This window comes from Plecotus auritus (assembly GCF_963455305.1).
Source record: "Plecotus auritus genome assembly, chromosome: 4".
Classification (NCBI taxonomy): domain Eukaryota; kingdom Metazoa; phylum Chordata; class Mammalia; order Chiroptera; family Vespertilionidae; genus Plecotus; species Plecotus auritus.
This window is the reverse complement of record NC_137775.1, coordinates 174,342,762-174,358,569: the sequence shown is the minus strand read 5'-3', so window position 1 is coordinate 174,358,569 and position 15,808 is coordinate 174,342,762.

Sequence of the window (15,808 nt, the reverse complement as noted above, 5' to 3'; positions counted from 1 at the left end):
TCACCACTGTAAACCTACTTTTGCCCACCCCTGTCCTATTGTGTCAAACTATTTCCCTAAATGGCTTTGTTCTTGGATGGTAAACAAGACAAGCGCTTACTTGCAGTGTGGCTGCAGGCATTTACTGCTGTGTTAGACATGGTTACCTTCCACGCTCTGGCCTTCCTACTTGCGCAATAGCATCTTCTGTTCGAAAGAGCCAGATAAAACTGGCATTTGTTCCATCCTTTTGTTTTGTTTTACTTTGGTAGAAAACATATCTTATGCCTTATGTTTTATACTCCTCTCATTTGTAGTAAATGCATGCATGCCTTCCTGAATTGCCCTATATGTTCTGGACAATCTTAGAATTTTCTTTTGTATTCTATCTCAGTTAGACTTTATCAGCACACTGCCTTCTGAAAGAAATTGTTAAACTCTTAAACTAAAAAAAAAAAAAAAAAAATGGCATTAGCGTCTTTGTAAATCAACCCAGAAAACCCTGGTTCTTCTAAAATAAATGTACTTTTCTTTAAGTGTTTCCCCATGGGTGGTGGTTTATTCAAATACCCTAGATAACCTTAGGGATTTTCCAATCTCATGAGTGGGTTTGATACAGAGAAATTAGAATTGTAAATTATGGGTGTAACTAAATATCTTATTTCTTTTTCTTGAGATCATTTAGAATGTTCTGGGCTTTTATATCATTTGATATTTAATTATATAAATGACTTTTGGCCTAATTATGGAATAATACCTTTTCTCTTTCTCCCCTTGTCAAGTCCCTGACTCTATTATATGGCATTTGCTCATATATTTTCATGTCAGTGATTTTATGTTATTTTATATAAGCACTGTAAAGAATTTTTGGAAATAATGAGCATATGAAGAGTAAAGACGAAAGGCAATGACAAAAAGGGGAAATAAATGGTAAAAGTGTTTGAATAAAAGATTAATTGAATTATCTTAGCTATCAAGACAATAAAAGTTCCTCTTTCTTCATCCCATACATTCCATTCCAGTTGTACAAACTCATCAGCATTCCCCAAAGCACAAGGGCTTTCATGCTTCTCTATCTCTGGACATGGAGGTTATGATGTCTGGATGACCTTCCCCTTCCTTCTGATGGAATCTTTCTTTCGGCTCAAATCTTTTTTTCTCGATGCCAAACTCTAGTTCCTCTTTCAAGTATACAGTTAGTTGTATATTATATTGAATAGCTATTTGCTAGTCTGTCTCTACCACTAAGTTCCTCAGGGGCTGGGAATGCTTTACTCATTTCTGTAATGCTTGGTACCCAACAAATATTTGTTCAATTCATGTATAATGAATGCCCCATCTATAACCTTGGATAAGTTACTCAGCCTATCTGAGCTTCCTGCTTTGTAAAATGAAAATAATAATAGTATCTAACTTAAAGGATTGCTTTGAGGATTAAATGAAATAATTGAAAAATATTGCATATAATCATCAAAATCCTACAATTATAAAGAATGGTCATAAAATGGATGTTTTTATTTAAAAAAACCATTTGCTAGATGGTCTAAATAACAATGTTAAACAAATAGAAGTGTTTACTACCACAGTGAAATATCTTCCTTTAGAATGACCATGTGAAGGGTCTTCTCTCTTTGTAACAAAAGAGCTGAGCTGCAATATGACATCATAAAGTGCCCACGGGGAAGAAATAAACATTCAGACAACTTCTAATACCCGGCCATCCAATGTAAGCGCTGTTTGGCTCTGGGATCTCACAGGGCTTTCTCAGTAGCTCTATTATCAGCTTTCTTTCATCATGTAAATCATCAGACATATTTCATGGTTTACATTTTCACATTAAAAATTCAGAATAGATGACTTACCTATAGTCTCTGTTTTAACTACAGACAACTTTCATGAGTAAATACAGCTTATGATACACAGGCCATGAACTGTTGTTGCTGATTCTAAAAGCAGAGCGTGCTTTTAGAGAACATTTCTTAAAAATAACAAAGGAATTGGAGAGTCTAAAAAAGCAGGCCACCAGCTTTGTTGTCTAAAATATTAAAACGTGGAACAGAGGGCCCGTCACGTACACACATAAAACAGATGCAGATTTTAGCCACTGGATTTGAAAGAAGTAAAATTTACTATCAGTTGAGTTTTATGTTAAGTGTTTCCTAAATAATTTATGTGTTCTGGTGAATATTAAATACCACATTCCACATACTATACATTCAAAATTTTTACAATAAATATTCACTATCTTAGCAGTAATGATATCCCACAAGCAAAGATTATGTTGTGATAGGAATGTGTCCAATTCCATCTTTCTTTTTGTTCCAGTGAGTTCTCCAAGAACAGAGCATAAATAAAGTTATTTTTGAGGTTTGTTTACTTTAGGGGATTCCAGTAAGGAAACGTATTTTACTATCTATTTATATAATGCTTAGTATTAATTATCAGACTTTCCAAAGTGAATACATTGATTGAAAACAGACTTCTAAGTAACTTCATCCCGAAATGAAACCAAAAACAGAGTTTGAAAGGCTCGGCTTTCTAGTGCCATGCAATGAATTTGATTATTGGCTTCTAAAATTATATGGACCAGTCATTTTGTAAATCAGATATGACATTATTTTAACAATGGTGGCAAGTTAATCGCCATCTGCAATCTACTTATGCTCCATATTTTTACCAAACCTTCTACTCAAACACAAAGATTTCTTAATGACATATCTGGTGACAGTGAGAAAAGAGGGTAGAGAAAAGAATAATGAAGTTGAAAGAAAATTTCATTAGTGTGAAGTTTCCTAACTTACAATCTTCACCAAAATCTCTTTCATGATGGGGACCATACTTTTTAGTTAAATTCGGAATGGTAGGGGAATGAAAAGGGTGGTTTTTATTCATAAGGACAGGCTATGTTTATGCTGCACCAGCACACAATACCCAAACCTCAATAGCTTAACTGTTTCATTTTTCTCATTTATGCAGCACCCACTGTAAGTCTGATGCTGCAGACTGCTTCAACCATTGTACTACCATAAAGCCTTCTCCATATTTGCAGGTAATGGAAGTATAAGAGTATCTCACATACATTATTAAGTGCTTCAGCCAAGAAATGACACTGCTAATTGAATGCCTCATCCCATAAATCACTCCACTCACAGCTCACTGACTTTCTATTTGTCTGGAAAGATAGGAAATTGAGACACTGTTGGAAACACTAGACATGCCTATTATGGGATTCTAAACAGAAACTAACAGTCACTGCATAGAGAATGACCTCCAATTTCAACTATCCAATAATTTAGTTTTCATCTGAGTTTAGCATATGTAGCTGAAGTCACGGTTGTGGCAATACTAGAATTAAGGTATGTCAGGCACCCTGGAGCTTTGGTGGTACAGACCTACCAAAAATCAATTTACAAGAAGGACTGAGAGACCCATGAAGAGAGGACTCACTCTAAGGGAGCAGGGAGTTGGGAAGATCCTAGTGTCCCAATAACAGCATTAGTCATTGGAGAACAGGGAAGTCTCAGTAGGCTTATCAGCAAGTGAAAGAATTGCTCTACTATTAACACTTACTTCTCTGTTTTGGATACCCATTTAGCAAGGTCAATGTAAAACAATGCAAGGGGATTTCCATAAAGCTTTGGCCCTGACTAGAACTTGACACCAGAAAGCTGCAAATCAGCAGCAGGAGTTGGCATTGCCAGGCAATAAATGGTGGTATCCAGAGGAAGTGTCCATAGTGCTGGGCAGTCATGCCAATGATCAGGAGACAGACAGGTGCCTAGAAGATCAGGATCAATGTGAAAGTAATAGTGCCCAGCAAAAGCAGTACAGTGCCCCAGCAGATGGGGGCAGTTCCCCAACAGCATGATACAGACTGAGGACAAAACAGAAGAGTGGGTAAAGAATATACTTGTTCTGGGTTAACAGAGTAGATTTTGGGGTAGTGCCTTGCTCAGGTATACCTTACGTAGAGTAGGCCTCTACTCCAATATAATTGTGTCCTAATAAAAAGAGGAAATTTATACATAGACACACACACATGTGAAGTTGGAGGCAGAGACAGGTGATGCTTCTACAAGCCAAGGAACAACAAAGATTACCAGTAAACCCTTCAGTGCTAGGGAGATGCATAAAACAAATTCCTGCTTGCAGCCCTTAGAAGAAACCAACCCTGTGGACATCTTGATCTTGGATTTCTACCCTCCAGACCTGTGAGACAATAAATTTCTGTCATTTAAAAAGAATGAGCAAACTGCAGTCTATGTCCTCAGTGAGAGATAGTGGGCAAATAGTCAAGTACAGTACATTAACAGGAGACTGTGGAGGTACAAATTCCAAGTGCCCTGTGTAATTCCAAGTCGGTGAAACCTCAGGGAGTCTCATGTGGGCCTGGGGTTACCCTCCAGATCCTGCTGGGTGGTCTTTAGAGTGCAACAAAGTGCCCTGGCATCTCTGGGCTGGCCATGGAACAACTTGATTATTAAACCTCCAGCTACAGACATTCCGGTAAGCCTCGAAGCAGAGTGATTTGCAGGTATTATGTGCTTGAGTGATCGCCTCAATTCACTCTTATGGGAAAGTACATTGTTACTTAAATGGAGTTACAGAGCCAGAAATAGATGTGTGTGTTTTTCCTTAAAATATAACTCAGGGCAATGGAGTGTATAAAATTATACATTTCCTTCAACAACGTTTGCCTAGTGTGACATTCAAGAAACCCTTTGATCTGATTCAAAAGTCAACAACACATTTAGATACCATGTTCCCACGAGCTGGTATTTCTCAAGGTTTCCATCCCTGAGTAAGCATAGAAAAATTAGGAAGCTGACCTAGCTTAGGACATTATATCAATGCATTCACAATATATTTCCCTAGTAGAATTAATAGTTAGCTACTATATTTAGAAGGGCACAAAAGCTAGAGAAATACTTAAACATACATATATTTCCTATCCAGTGATTACATTTAAATGTACAAAATGCTCTAGGGATAATATTTCATTTAATTTTACCTATATGTTATTTACTAAACCTATATTCAGTTTTATAGTTAGAAACTGAGGTTCAAAGAGGTTACATAATTTCCTGTACTTACAAAGGTAGTAAATGGAAGATCTTGAATTTGAACTGAGTTCTGTTAGGCTATAAAAAGCACCTGCTTTTTTCGTAAATCATAATACACTATGGACTCTAAGACAGAGATCAGTAGACAACTAGTGTCAGAATTACCTGGGCTGCCTGGTAAAATGCAGATTCCTGATTTGCATCCCAGGCTGACTATAATTTTAATAAATTGCTTAACTGATTCTTACCCAAAGTTAAAACCTGAGACTAACCAAACCAAGTATATTTATTTCATAGTTATTCAAAACATTTGAATTTTTGGCTGATTTCTCTTCTTTTCCAATGCATGGAACAAATATTACTTAAAGATTTACAACTAGCAAGCCATTTGACAATCATTACTGCCATTGCGATTCTTGGATACACACCCGGAGTTCTAGAAGATTCCCTTTAAAATATTTTAAAAGTTATTTACTAAAACTAGAATGGGCAATCCATCTGTCAGTTATATTTTGAACAGTGTTGATTTTAACTGCAGAAGTTGGCATCCGGTTAAGCCTAGACATACCTTTCGTATACCTATCTGGGCCTCCACATATCAATACCTAGTATATTGAAAACACATTCTTGTATGTGAATATCCCTTTCTGAGCATTCTGGCTTCCTTGAAATCCCAGTGCAGAACCTAATATTCCAGAAATGAGGATGGGAGGCCTCTGATGAACAGAATTGTTCTAAAATAAATTACGATTGGTCCAGCCAAGTATCATTGCTTTTACCAAGTAGAATTTTGGAAGAAAATGACTTTAGGAGCAGTAAATTAGACCCACGAATTTTAAAAATGCATCAAATAATTGAGGAAACCCACCCATTCGTAAAATACTTATTGAGCAATTATGTGCCTGACACTGGGCTAAGTGCTAGCTCTGTAACTACTAATTTATTGAGGCCCCCAAGTAGTTCAGACACTACATTGAGGACCCCAAGAAGTATGTGACAATGGTCGTTTTCTCACAAAATTTATGAGACGATTCATGAGACAAAATTTATTCACATGAAATAATTATAAAATAATTGGGCTCAGATTAAAGATACTGCAAAAATAGAGTTCAAAAGGAGAAATTTTGTATGTTTCAAACATTGGAGACTTTAGTGATGGAATGTTTTACTGACATCACTTTTTATTAATTTTCACAAAATTTGTGTGATGTAAATATTACGATTGGTATTTTAAAAGAAATTAAATCATACTGGAGAGTAGTGAGTATGATTATATATGTAATCACTACACTTAATACTCAGTAGTTGCAGCAACAGTATTTTTCCAAATACTCAGTCAAGTATGATGTGGAATTGATTTCAAATCCAGTTTATCTTCAGATTATACCTGTGCTCTTTTGTACCACAAAAGAAGGGAGAGGGGACCGATGTGGGTTGAAGTATTCAGTCATCTTTGCAGAAGTGGGAAAGAATGGCCAAGTGTCCATCGGTAGATGAGCGGATAAAAAAGCTGTGGTACATTTATATAATGGAATACTACACAGCTGTAAAAAGGAAGGATATCTTACCTTTTGTGACAGCATGGATGGACCTAGAAACTATAATGCTAAGTGAAATAAGCCAGCCAGAGAAACACAAATAACATATGATCTCACTTATATGTGGAATCTAATGAACAAAATAAACTAACAAAAAAGAACCAGTTAGGGATACATGATACAATATGACAGATGTCAGAGGGGAGGTGGGTGGCCCAGCTGGGATGAAAGAAGATGAAGAGTATAGCCAACGAATATATACACATAGCCCCTGGACACAGAAAACAATATGACTAGGGCCAGAGGGAGGGGAGGAAGGGTCTGTGTGGTGGAGAGCAAAAGGGAGAAAAATGGGTGACATCCGTGATAACGTCAAAAATTTTTAAAAATAGAGAAAAAAAGGGCAAATCAGTACAATTTTTTAAATCTGAACATTAAATTGGGCTTTGGACTTTTGAGCTAGGATGAACAGTAAATATCCTCTGCCCCCAAAATATATAGATAAATAAATACATCCTATATAATAAAAGGGTAATATGCAAATAGACCAAACAGCAGAACAATTAAACAACCAATCAAAGCATAATATGCTAATGATATGCTAAGGATGCTCAACTGCTTGCTATGACCTGCACTGACCACCAAGGGGCAGATGGTCCGACTGGTAGGTTAGCTTGCTGCTGGGGTCCAGCCAATGGGGACTGAGCAAGATGGGCCAGACGTGCACTGGAGCCCTCCCATGGTCCCTCCCTGGCCCAATCCCCAGCCTGATCGTGCACCAGTGGGGTCCCTCAGCCTGGCCTATGCCCTCTCGCAATCCACAACCCAGGACCCCTGGGGGTTGTCGGAGATCCCACAGGCCACTCCTCTTGGGAGGGCACCAGATGCAGGGCTCATGGCTGGTGAGCGCTGCTGCAGCAGTGCGAGCCTCTCCAGATAGATTGCAGCAGGCACAGTGGGGCCGGGATGAGCAGGAGCAGCAGGTATGAGCTGCAGGCAGCATTGGACTGCGGGTTTCAGCCTGATCCCTGCAGGCCACCCAGAGGGACCCCACCTGTGCACGAATTCATGCACCGGGCCTCTAGTAAATAAATAACAGGTAAACAAAGAAATCACCACATCCCCAGTCCCAGAATAGAGCCAGCCTTCATGTATTTCTTCAATAAGACACACTGCAGCCCATTCTCACTGAGCTACAGAAGAGAAAGGATTACCTCAGGATTCCCAGAACCTGGGCGTGGTGAGATGAAATGAGACAACCACAGGTGTGGGCACTTCAAAGCACAGCTCCCAGCTACACAGGGCAGCTGTAACTTCTGGAAAACAACAGCAGGAGCTGCAGCAGGTTGGCATGCGAATTGAGCAACGGGGCAAGGACTGTGGCAAGGGCACTAACCGGTTCTGCAGTCAGTGACTACAGCTGGAATTTCAAGAAGAGGATTTACCTGGCGCGGGTGTGGAGTCACCCACAGGACTGCCCACAGAACAGTTACCATCCGCTGCCCTGTGTTTTAGGAAGAGGCACAGACGTGTGTGATGGAATCACAGAATTTGGGAAATGATAAACATTTCCAACTTTAAAAATACTTGAAGGGCCCTGGCACACAAACCAATTGCTTAGCAGGTGAGAAAGCTGAGGCCATAAAATGCAAATGTGTTGTCTAGTCTACTTGGTGAGCTACTTGGTGAGCATTCAGCCTGGTTCTCGGATCTCAAATCTACTTCAAAGCTCTTTACACTGTTCATGATGGTCAGAGAATGGGATGTTCTTGTATATTGAAGAAAAGTCATTAAGTAGGTAAAGCTAGATCCATAAAATGACCGTATCCCCAATTTTCAAAAAGAGAACAGTGTTACCCTGGATCCTCAAATTGCCTGAAATAAAACGGAAGTTGTTAGGATCTTGCAGAACACCCCAGCCTACCTTTGGAGGTGCTCATACATCTATCGTGGTCTATACACATCTTTCTCAGGTAATGACGAATGAAATAAATGATTTTAACCGTGCTATTTTCAAATACTTATCAATTATTTTGACTTAAGACCTCTTAAAGATGACTAAATATTTTTCTAATGTTTTGTTACTTCCTTCAGGTCTTTCAAATGTCACATGTTCAGGGAGGTTTTCTTGGAGCACCAACTTCAAAACTGCAAACCAACCCACCCCTCAGGCACTTTCTGTTCTCCCTGTGCTTGATTTCTTTTTCTCCAAGACAATTAACAAAATCTAAGGAATAAGTTACTCTTTGTTATCATTCCCTGAACTAGAAAGGGAGTTCGATGAGGGCAGGAATTGCTCTATATCCCAACAGCTGAGTAACTAGTTAGTGCATTATAGGCACTTAGCAAATAGTTATTGAATGGATGAATGAATATAAAAATATAAACAGTAAATTAAGTTGTAAGATGTCCACTAAGTCATTGTTTGAAATTAAAAATAAATACGTTCCTATCTTTAAAAAACTATACATTAAGTTTCCTGGCCTCATACAGACTGAATATTTGGAATCTAAATAAATTTTAGGTAAATGTCTTGATATTTTGCTTCTCTTCAGTACACTTATTACAATGTAAAGTACAGATGTTGATAGCAAAAAAAGACAATGAACAAAAACAGTAACTAATCTAAAACAGCAATTTGTCTTGTTTCTAGGCAGTTAATTTTTAGTATTTTAAATGATACTAAATTCACCACTTGTGTTTGCTTAAAATTTGAGCAAACACATTGTATTTAATTTGCATTTAAATATGATGACAATGACAATGATCTGAAACACTTTGACGAGAAACCAGGGTGCATTCTGTGTCCCTGTGGTCAATGGGATTCAGGTCCCATGGCATATTCTCAGTTTGCTCCCTCCCCAACCCAGGAACTCTGTATCAGTTTCATTATCCAGCTATGCAGATCTCAAAAAACTCATTTTCAAAACATCTCAGCTGCAAAACACAGCTAAACAAAACATCTCCGATGAATCCTGCCAGACTCTGAATCATCTAATGCACATGACTTTCGACATAGGTTTGGGAGCTGAGGACATTTTAATGTCAACAGGTGAAGGCGTTGGGTTGGGTTGTGTTGGGATGGGGTAGGAGTTGTTCCTGGACTCCTCCAGGGCCCTGTATTTCTTGGGATACTGGTTGAGAGCAAAGATGCTCCTCAGGGCTGGTGTTGCTTTATCCTTATAGGGTATTTTGGGGACTTTCAGCTGAAGGCAATGTAGAAATACAGTGGGTAGATTTCTTAGTATTTTCTTTTTTTTTAATATATTTTTATTGACTTTTTACAGAGAGGAAGGGAGAGGGATAGAGAGTTAGAAACATCGATGAGAGAGAAACATTGATCAGCTGCCTCCTGCACAGCTTCTACTGGGGATGTGCCCGCAACCAAGGTACATGCCCTTGACCGGAATCGAACCTGGGACCCTCAGTCCGCAGGCCAATGCTCTATTCACTGAGCCAAACCGGTTAGGGCTCTTAGTATTTTCTATAAAGAAATCTATGTAATTTAAGGAGTTCCTGCAAACTGAATTCCTCCTCAGAGTAAAATCTAACTAATATGTTACCCTTAATATTGGTTCTAGAAATGAAAATGTAATTCTACTTATTTTAATAATTTAGAGAGCTGGAAATTTAGCTGGGGGGAATTATATCCTTATCAGAAATCTGAACTCAAGAAATCAACTCATTGTATAATTGCTTAATTAATCTTAATTTAAAGATCATTCTTCTCAGAAAGCATTGCAAATGAAAAAGAATCATGTAAAAAAGTCCTCATAAAATGAGTAAATGCAAAGTTTGTGCTGCTAGAAAAATAGTGATAACAGATATGGAAGTTTTAATAAACACTCTTATATTATCAGTGGTTATATATAAATGAATTGCTATATAAATGTTTAATTAATCTGTAATTTTAGTCCCTCCTCCAAAACAAACTTTTTATTTAAATTTTATTTTTAATAAGGTGGATTTAACCTGAAAATAGTCTTGCGTGGAGTGGCTGTCACTTACGAGGACATCAGGGGAAAGAGTCCCTCTCTGCCTATTTGCCTCATCCTGGAGAACTGCTGGAAGTCAGTGATGTCAGTGGTGGCCACCAGCATAGCCCCTTTTGTGGACCAGGTTCACCTCTCATTGTGGGTCTCTGCACGTTACTGGCAATGAGAGCTCTTACTGATGAACTTAGATGGCACCAGGTGGCAGAACCACCAGGGTGACAAGAGCTGAAGAGGGGACATTAGATGTTGTGTGCCTAACAGTGATGCTATTTGTTGGTAGTAGCATACCTCAGTTAAAAAAAGGTGTGTGTGGGGGGGTCCTTTTGGCCTGAGTATTATTTTCCCATATTTTTCCTCACTGCAACAATAACCAGGGCTGCTCTTTGGTGAATAAGCGACCTTTGGAGATATGACACATGGGTAGAAAGAAAAACGTCATAGAGAGTGAAATGCAGGCCGCATATTCTTGATTGTGAGTACTATGAAGAACATAATCCAGAGTCTCCTGGATGACCTACTTATATAATTATCATAAAAATAATTTTATATCTCCTTTACCAATATTTATGCCAGGTTTGACATTTTCTTCTATTGTACTAGCTCTATTCTTTTACAACACTCAAATAATAAAAGAGATAGTGACAGTCTCTGCCTAGTTTCTGATTTTACTGAAGTAGTTTTAGTGTATTATCATGCAAAATAATATTAACCATTAGTATTTGTGAACTTTTAAGGTTTCATATGTGACAAATGCAAGATTAGGTTCAATGGACATAAGAAATGTATCTTCTCCATTTGAAGTTGGTAGGCTCTATCAAGCTTACTAAATGTACTGGTAAACTTCTTGATGGCCTTCCTTATTGTTTATTTACTAGATGTGTCTTCTTATGAAGAATCATTAAATTTCTGTTTGAAATTTTTAAAATTAAAAATTAATTTTGTAATTTAAATTAAAAAATGGCTGACTTGGGAAAAAACAATTCAGCCATTGATCTTTGGTGTATTATTTCTCAATTGCAAATAGCAGATGGTGCTTTTACAGCTCACTTTATAAACAATATACAAGGAGGCCTTTGATGAAAATCACAGACATACATGTTCAGGATAAAAGGAGGAAATAAAAAAACAAAAAAGTAGTGTTGTATCAAAGATACACGTTACCATAGGCCCCTTTGAACTGTGCCCAAAATTACCCCTCACTCTAATACTGGGACATTGTCTCTGGGCCAAACACGTGCACTTCAAATCCCTTATGTGATTATTTGTCTCCAGGCAACTAACTCCTTGATCTCTTAGGTAAATATATTTTGATCAGGGTTGCCCCAAAGTCATATTCCACATCTGAATCCTGAACTGAACACAGGTTAGCCTTAAAGAGAGTCACAAGGTGCAGTGGCTTAGGTGATAGATCTCATATTACTCGTTTTAGCGCTGAGTTAAAGTTAGCTTTAGGTAAGATGAAGTAATGAAGACAGGTCAACAATATGCCATCCTTTGCAAGCCTAACAAAGGCCCATGGTCTTGCTCAAGAAAATGCAGTACTGCAGAAGGTATATGGAAATCACATTTGAGGATGACAAAGAAAAATAAGAAGAAAATAAGCACATTTTGGACAACTGAAAGTTAAAACAAAGAAGATATAAAAACAAATACCTTACAAACAACATGATGGAATATTTCAGGATCTGCAAAGGAAAAACATTGAGTCTCAAATAATTTTTGGTAAATTGTTTACCTGTCCGTTAAAAAAAGCAAAAGTAGTTATAAAACTTTCCTTTCAATGAGGTCAGATCCCATTTCAAAAGGCATACATTACTTAGGAAAATAATGAAGATTATGAGAAACTAAAATAGAGCTTAAAGCTCTATGCAGAACACCCCATGCTACAAATTTACCGAAAATGAGCATTTCTGAATATTTGTACATAATTTGCTTATCAGGGCTAAATAAGGAGGATAAGAAGAGTAGGCAGCTAACTTGTCAATTAATCGGCAGGTGACACCTCTGAGTTTTGATGGAAGCCCTTGTTTAACATCCCACTGTGTGGATGCAGACCTGACTTTACAAATGATCCTTCTTGGAGTGGGGAGGAGCAAAGAAAACTGGGGAGGGATTTCATGGCCTGCATTCCCAAGCACCCCATCTCAATCTCCCTCGGCGCATGAAAAAAATCATGGAAAGAGAAACGGAAGGGACATCGAATTCTTTAGGCTCCTGCATTCTTCCGTTTAAAGCAGAGACCAGATGGGGTAAAGTAGACTAAAGACAAGGCCAGGCCAAATGGTGAGAACAGAAACCATGCCCTCGCTAAAGAGGCAGTCACTTCAGGTAAGACTTCTGCGAAGAAAAGGCCTCTACATCTTTTCCCTTACTGAAGAAAATACTAGGGGTGATGTGTAGAAAGATAATTGTTCCTGTTTTGCATTTTGATATCTTAGCTTCAAAAATGTCTTCACAAACTGTCTCATATTTTACCCAGAATGGAGCAGCTGGGTCCTTTAAATATTGCTTGGCATGTTTAGTGTAGCACTTTCTTAGAATACATTCCCTGGTCATGGGTACCTAGAAGCTGGACGGAAAGCCACTGCCACTAAGAGCATGATATCGAAAGAGCAGGCACATGTCCCACAGCTGGGACAGCTGGGGTTGCAAAGTGAAGCCATCACTTCTGTTCAGCCCTTAAAAGAGTGCTAGCAGTGAATTTCACCTCACTTCTGGCTTCTCTGGGAAACCAGGCCTGCATTCATCCTCGATGACAATTGGCGAGAGCTGATCAGTGGCCGCCTCTTCAGCAAGGGCTGAGCCACTGTCCTCAGCTTTGAACACGACCTCATCCTAGCCTCCTTCACTCCACCTGGCCCTGTAAGAATTTTAATTTGCAAAACGAAACCCTAACATATCTAATGCAATGTAATATACATCACAAATTCAGCGATTTTTAACCAGTGTGCCACAAGGATTTTTAAAACATGCAATACCTGACTATTTAGTCGGGGGCACTGACCTCTTTTCCATTAGATTGTCAAATAAAAAAAAATGACAACAGCAAACACAACAATAGTCATCCAGTGTGAATAAATCAAATAATATCTATTTTTTGTCAGATCGGCAAAAAATACACTTTTTGGTGTGCTGCAGAATTTTAGTAATTAGTCTATGTATGCCTTGAGATGAAAAAAGGTTGAAAATCATTGCACTAGATTTCATCAGATCTTCTATTTCTATGGAATCTGCTTGTGATTGAGTATTAAGCCATTTATTCATCAACAAGTATTTGTTGAATGAATATGCCACGTTGCATCTTATTCCCCTATGGAAACATTCACTGGTGCTTCCTCTGTGATCCTCAAGGTGAAGCAATTACCCTGTAAACTAGTAAAAAACAAACAAACAAACAAACAAACAAACAAACAAAGGCAGAAAACAAGAAATCGTGTCTGAGCTCTCACATCAATTACAGTACAAACCACATTAGTTAATAAGTCCCTAATCATAAACTATCTCATGTTGTTTTCCCCCTCTTTCGTGTATATTTATCTTGTCTCCCCAATGAAACTGCAGCTCATCAAAGGTCAGGATGTTTGTCTTTTACATCTGTATGATCCCCCATAGAGTTTCATACATGGTGATAATGCAATAAAGGCTTAGTCATTTATTTAAAACTGTCATAGGAAACAGAACCCTTCAACAGTAATGATGTTGCAATGTTTGAGACCATCTTCCTCTGTCCTCTCTTCCTTTATAGGAATGATCCAACATTGAATCACACAAAGCAATGCCAACTCATTTTTCTAGATGTGTCTTCTATTGGCGCCTTCCCCTCAAGTCACAAGCCAGGTTCCTTTGAAGCAGGCTCTGCCAGAGGCAATGATCAGGCTGGGATTACAATGCATTTTCAGCCCTGGAACCCGGCACTGGTTACTGGCACTTACATGTTCACACCAGGCCCTGCCAAACCACATGTGCTCCAGTCCAAGGAGCTTCCTCTCAACACAGGGCATGCTGGCGGGCTGCTCACTCAAGGAGATGAATCAAAAGCCCCAAAGGCAAGTAATAAACTCCCTCTTCTTGGCATAGACTGTAGGCCAAGAGCAGTCCAAATTGATTCCACAAACACAGATAGTCATCTAAAGTGAATGCATCCAGACTTCATTGTAAAAGGAGCCATTAATAGATCAAGGTAGACCAAGTTGAAATGGAAATTTTACTGTTGGTTCAATGGGTTTAGGCAATCTGTGATCATGGTACTATAAATATGACATAATGAGGTGGGCAAATGGGTATATGAAATCTGGCTTTTTTTTTCCTGGCACTATAGTTATTTTCATTTCATCCTGTACAAGTACAGTATGTGGCATATAGCACATCCCCAATAGCTGTTGTTGGATGAACTTTTACATCCTTACAAACAGGTAACAAGACTTAAATGTAATCCCAATCCTCATACTAGAAAAGGACTTGTAAACTTTAGAGAAGGCAAATGGTTGCTGCTGAAAAACTTATAATTACATTTTTACATAATTTAGAACAAGATGATTTTAAAATCAAAATGTCATTCTTTCATCATAAGTAAAAACAGGAAAGAAGATTATATTTGACATTCTCTCTTGATGCATAGATCTATTGTATTAGTGAGTTGTTAGCTGTGGGATGTTAGCTGTGATGTTTTAATATGGTTTAGTCACATCAGATTATCATGTGAAATGATAATCAATTCAGTAGGTTGGGCATTAATCAACCAAAGGAGGAAATGTCTACATGGACCTGGTTTTTATCACTCCTTTTTCCATGCATGATCCAGCAGTGGAAATCTTTTGATGGTTCTACATGGTTGCTGCAGATAGAGAAGAAACAGGAAGAAAGGACCACATGCAATTGTGATCACTGAGTTATAAGGATTGCTCATCAGCATTAATTAATAGTAGGAATACTATTTAATTTCCTACAAAACTGATTATTGAACTCAGCCCAAATTCTCTTTACTTACAGGAGACTTCTTTCAGCCTCCCTTTTAAACACCACTTCTCTACTCAACCCATTCTTGATCTTAGTTTAACCTATTTTATTATCTCCATAGCATTTACATTTAAAGTTTTTGGAGTTTTGTTTATTGTCTACCATTTTGCCCACTACAAGTTTCATATCACCAGAAACATTTTCTGACATATTCACAACTTTGTAGGTACTCAATAAATATTTGCTAAAAAATTAATGAACAAATGAAAATTTAATA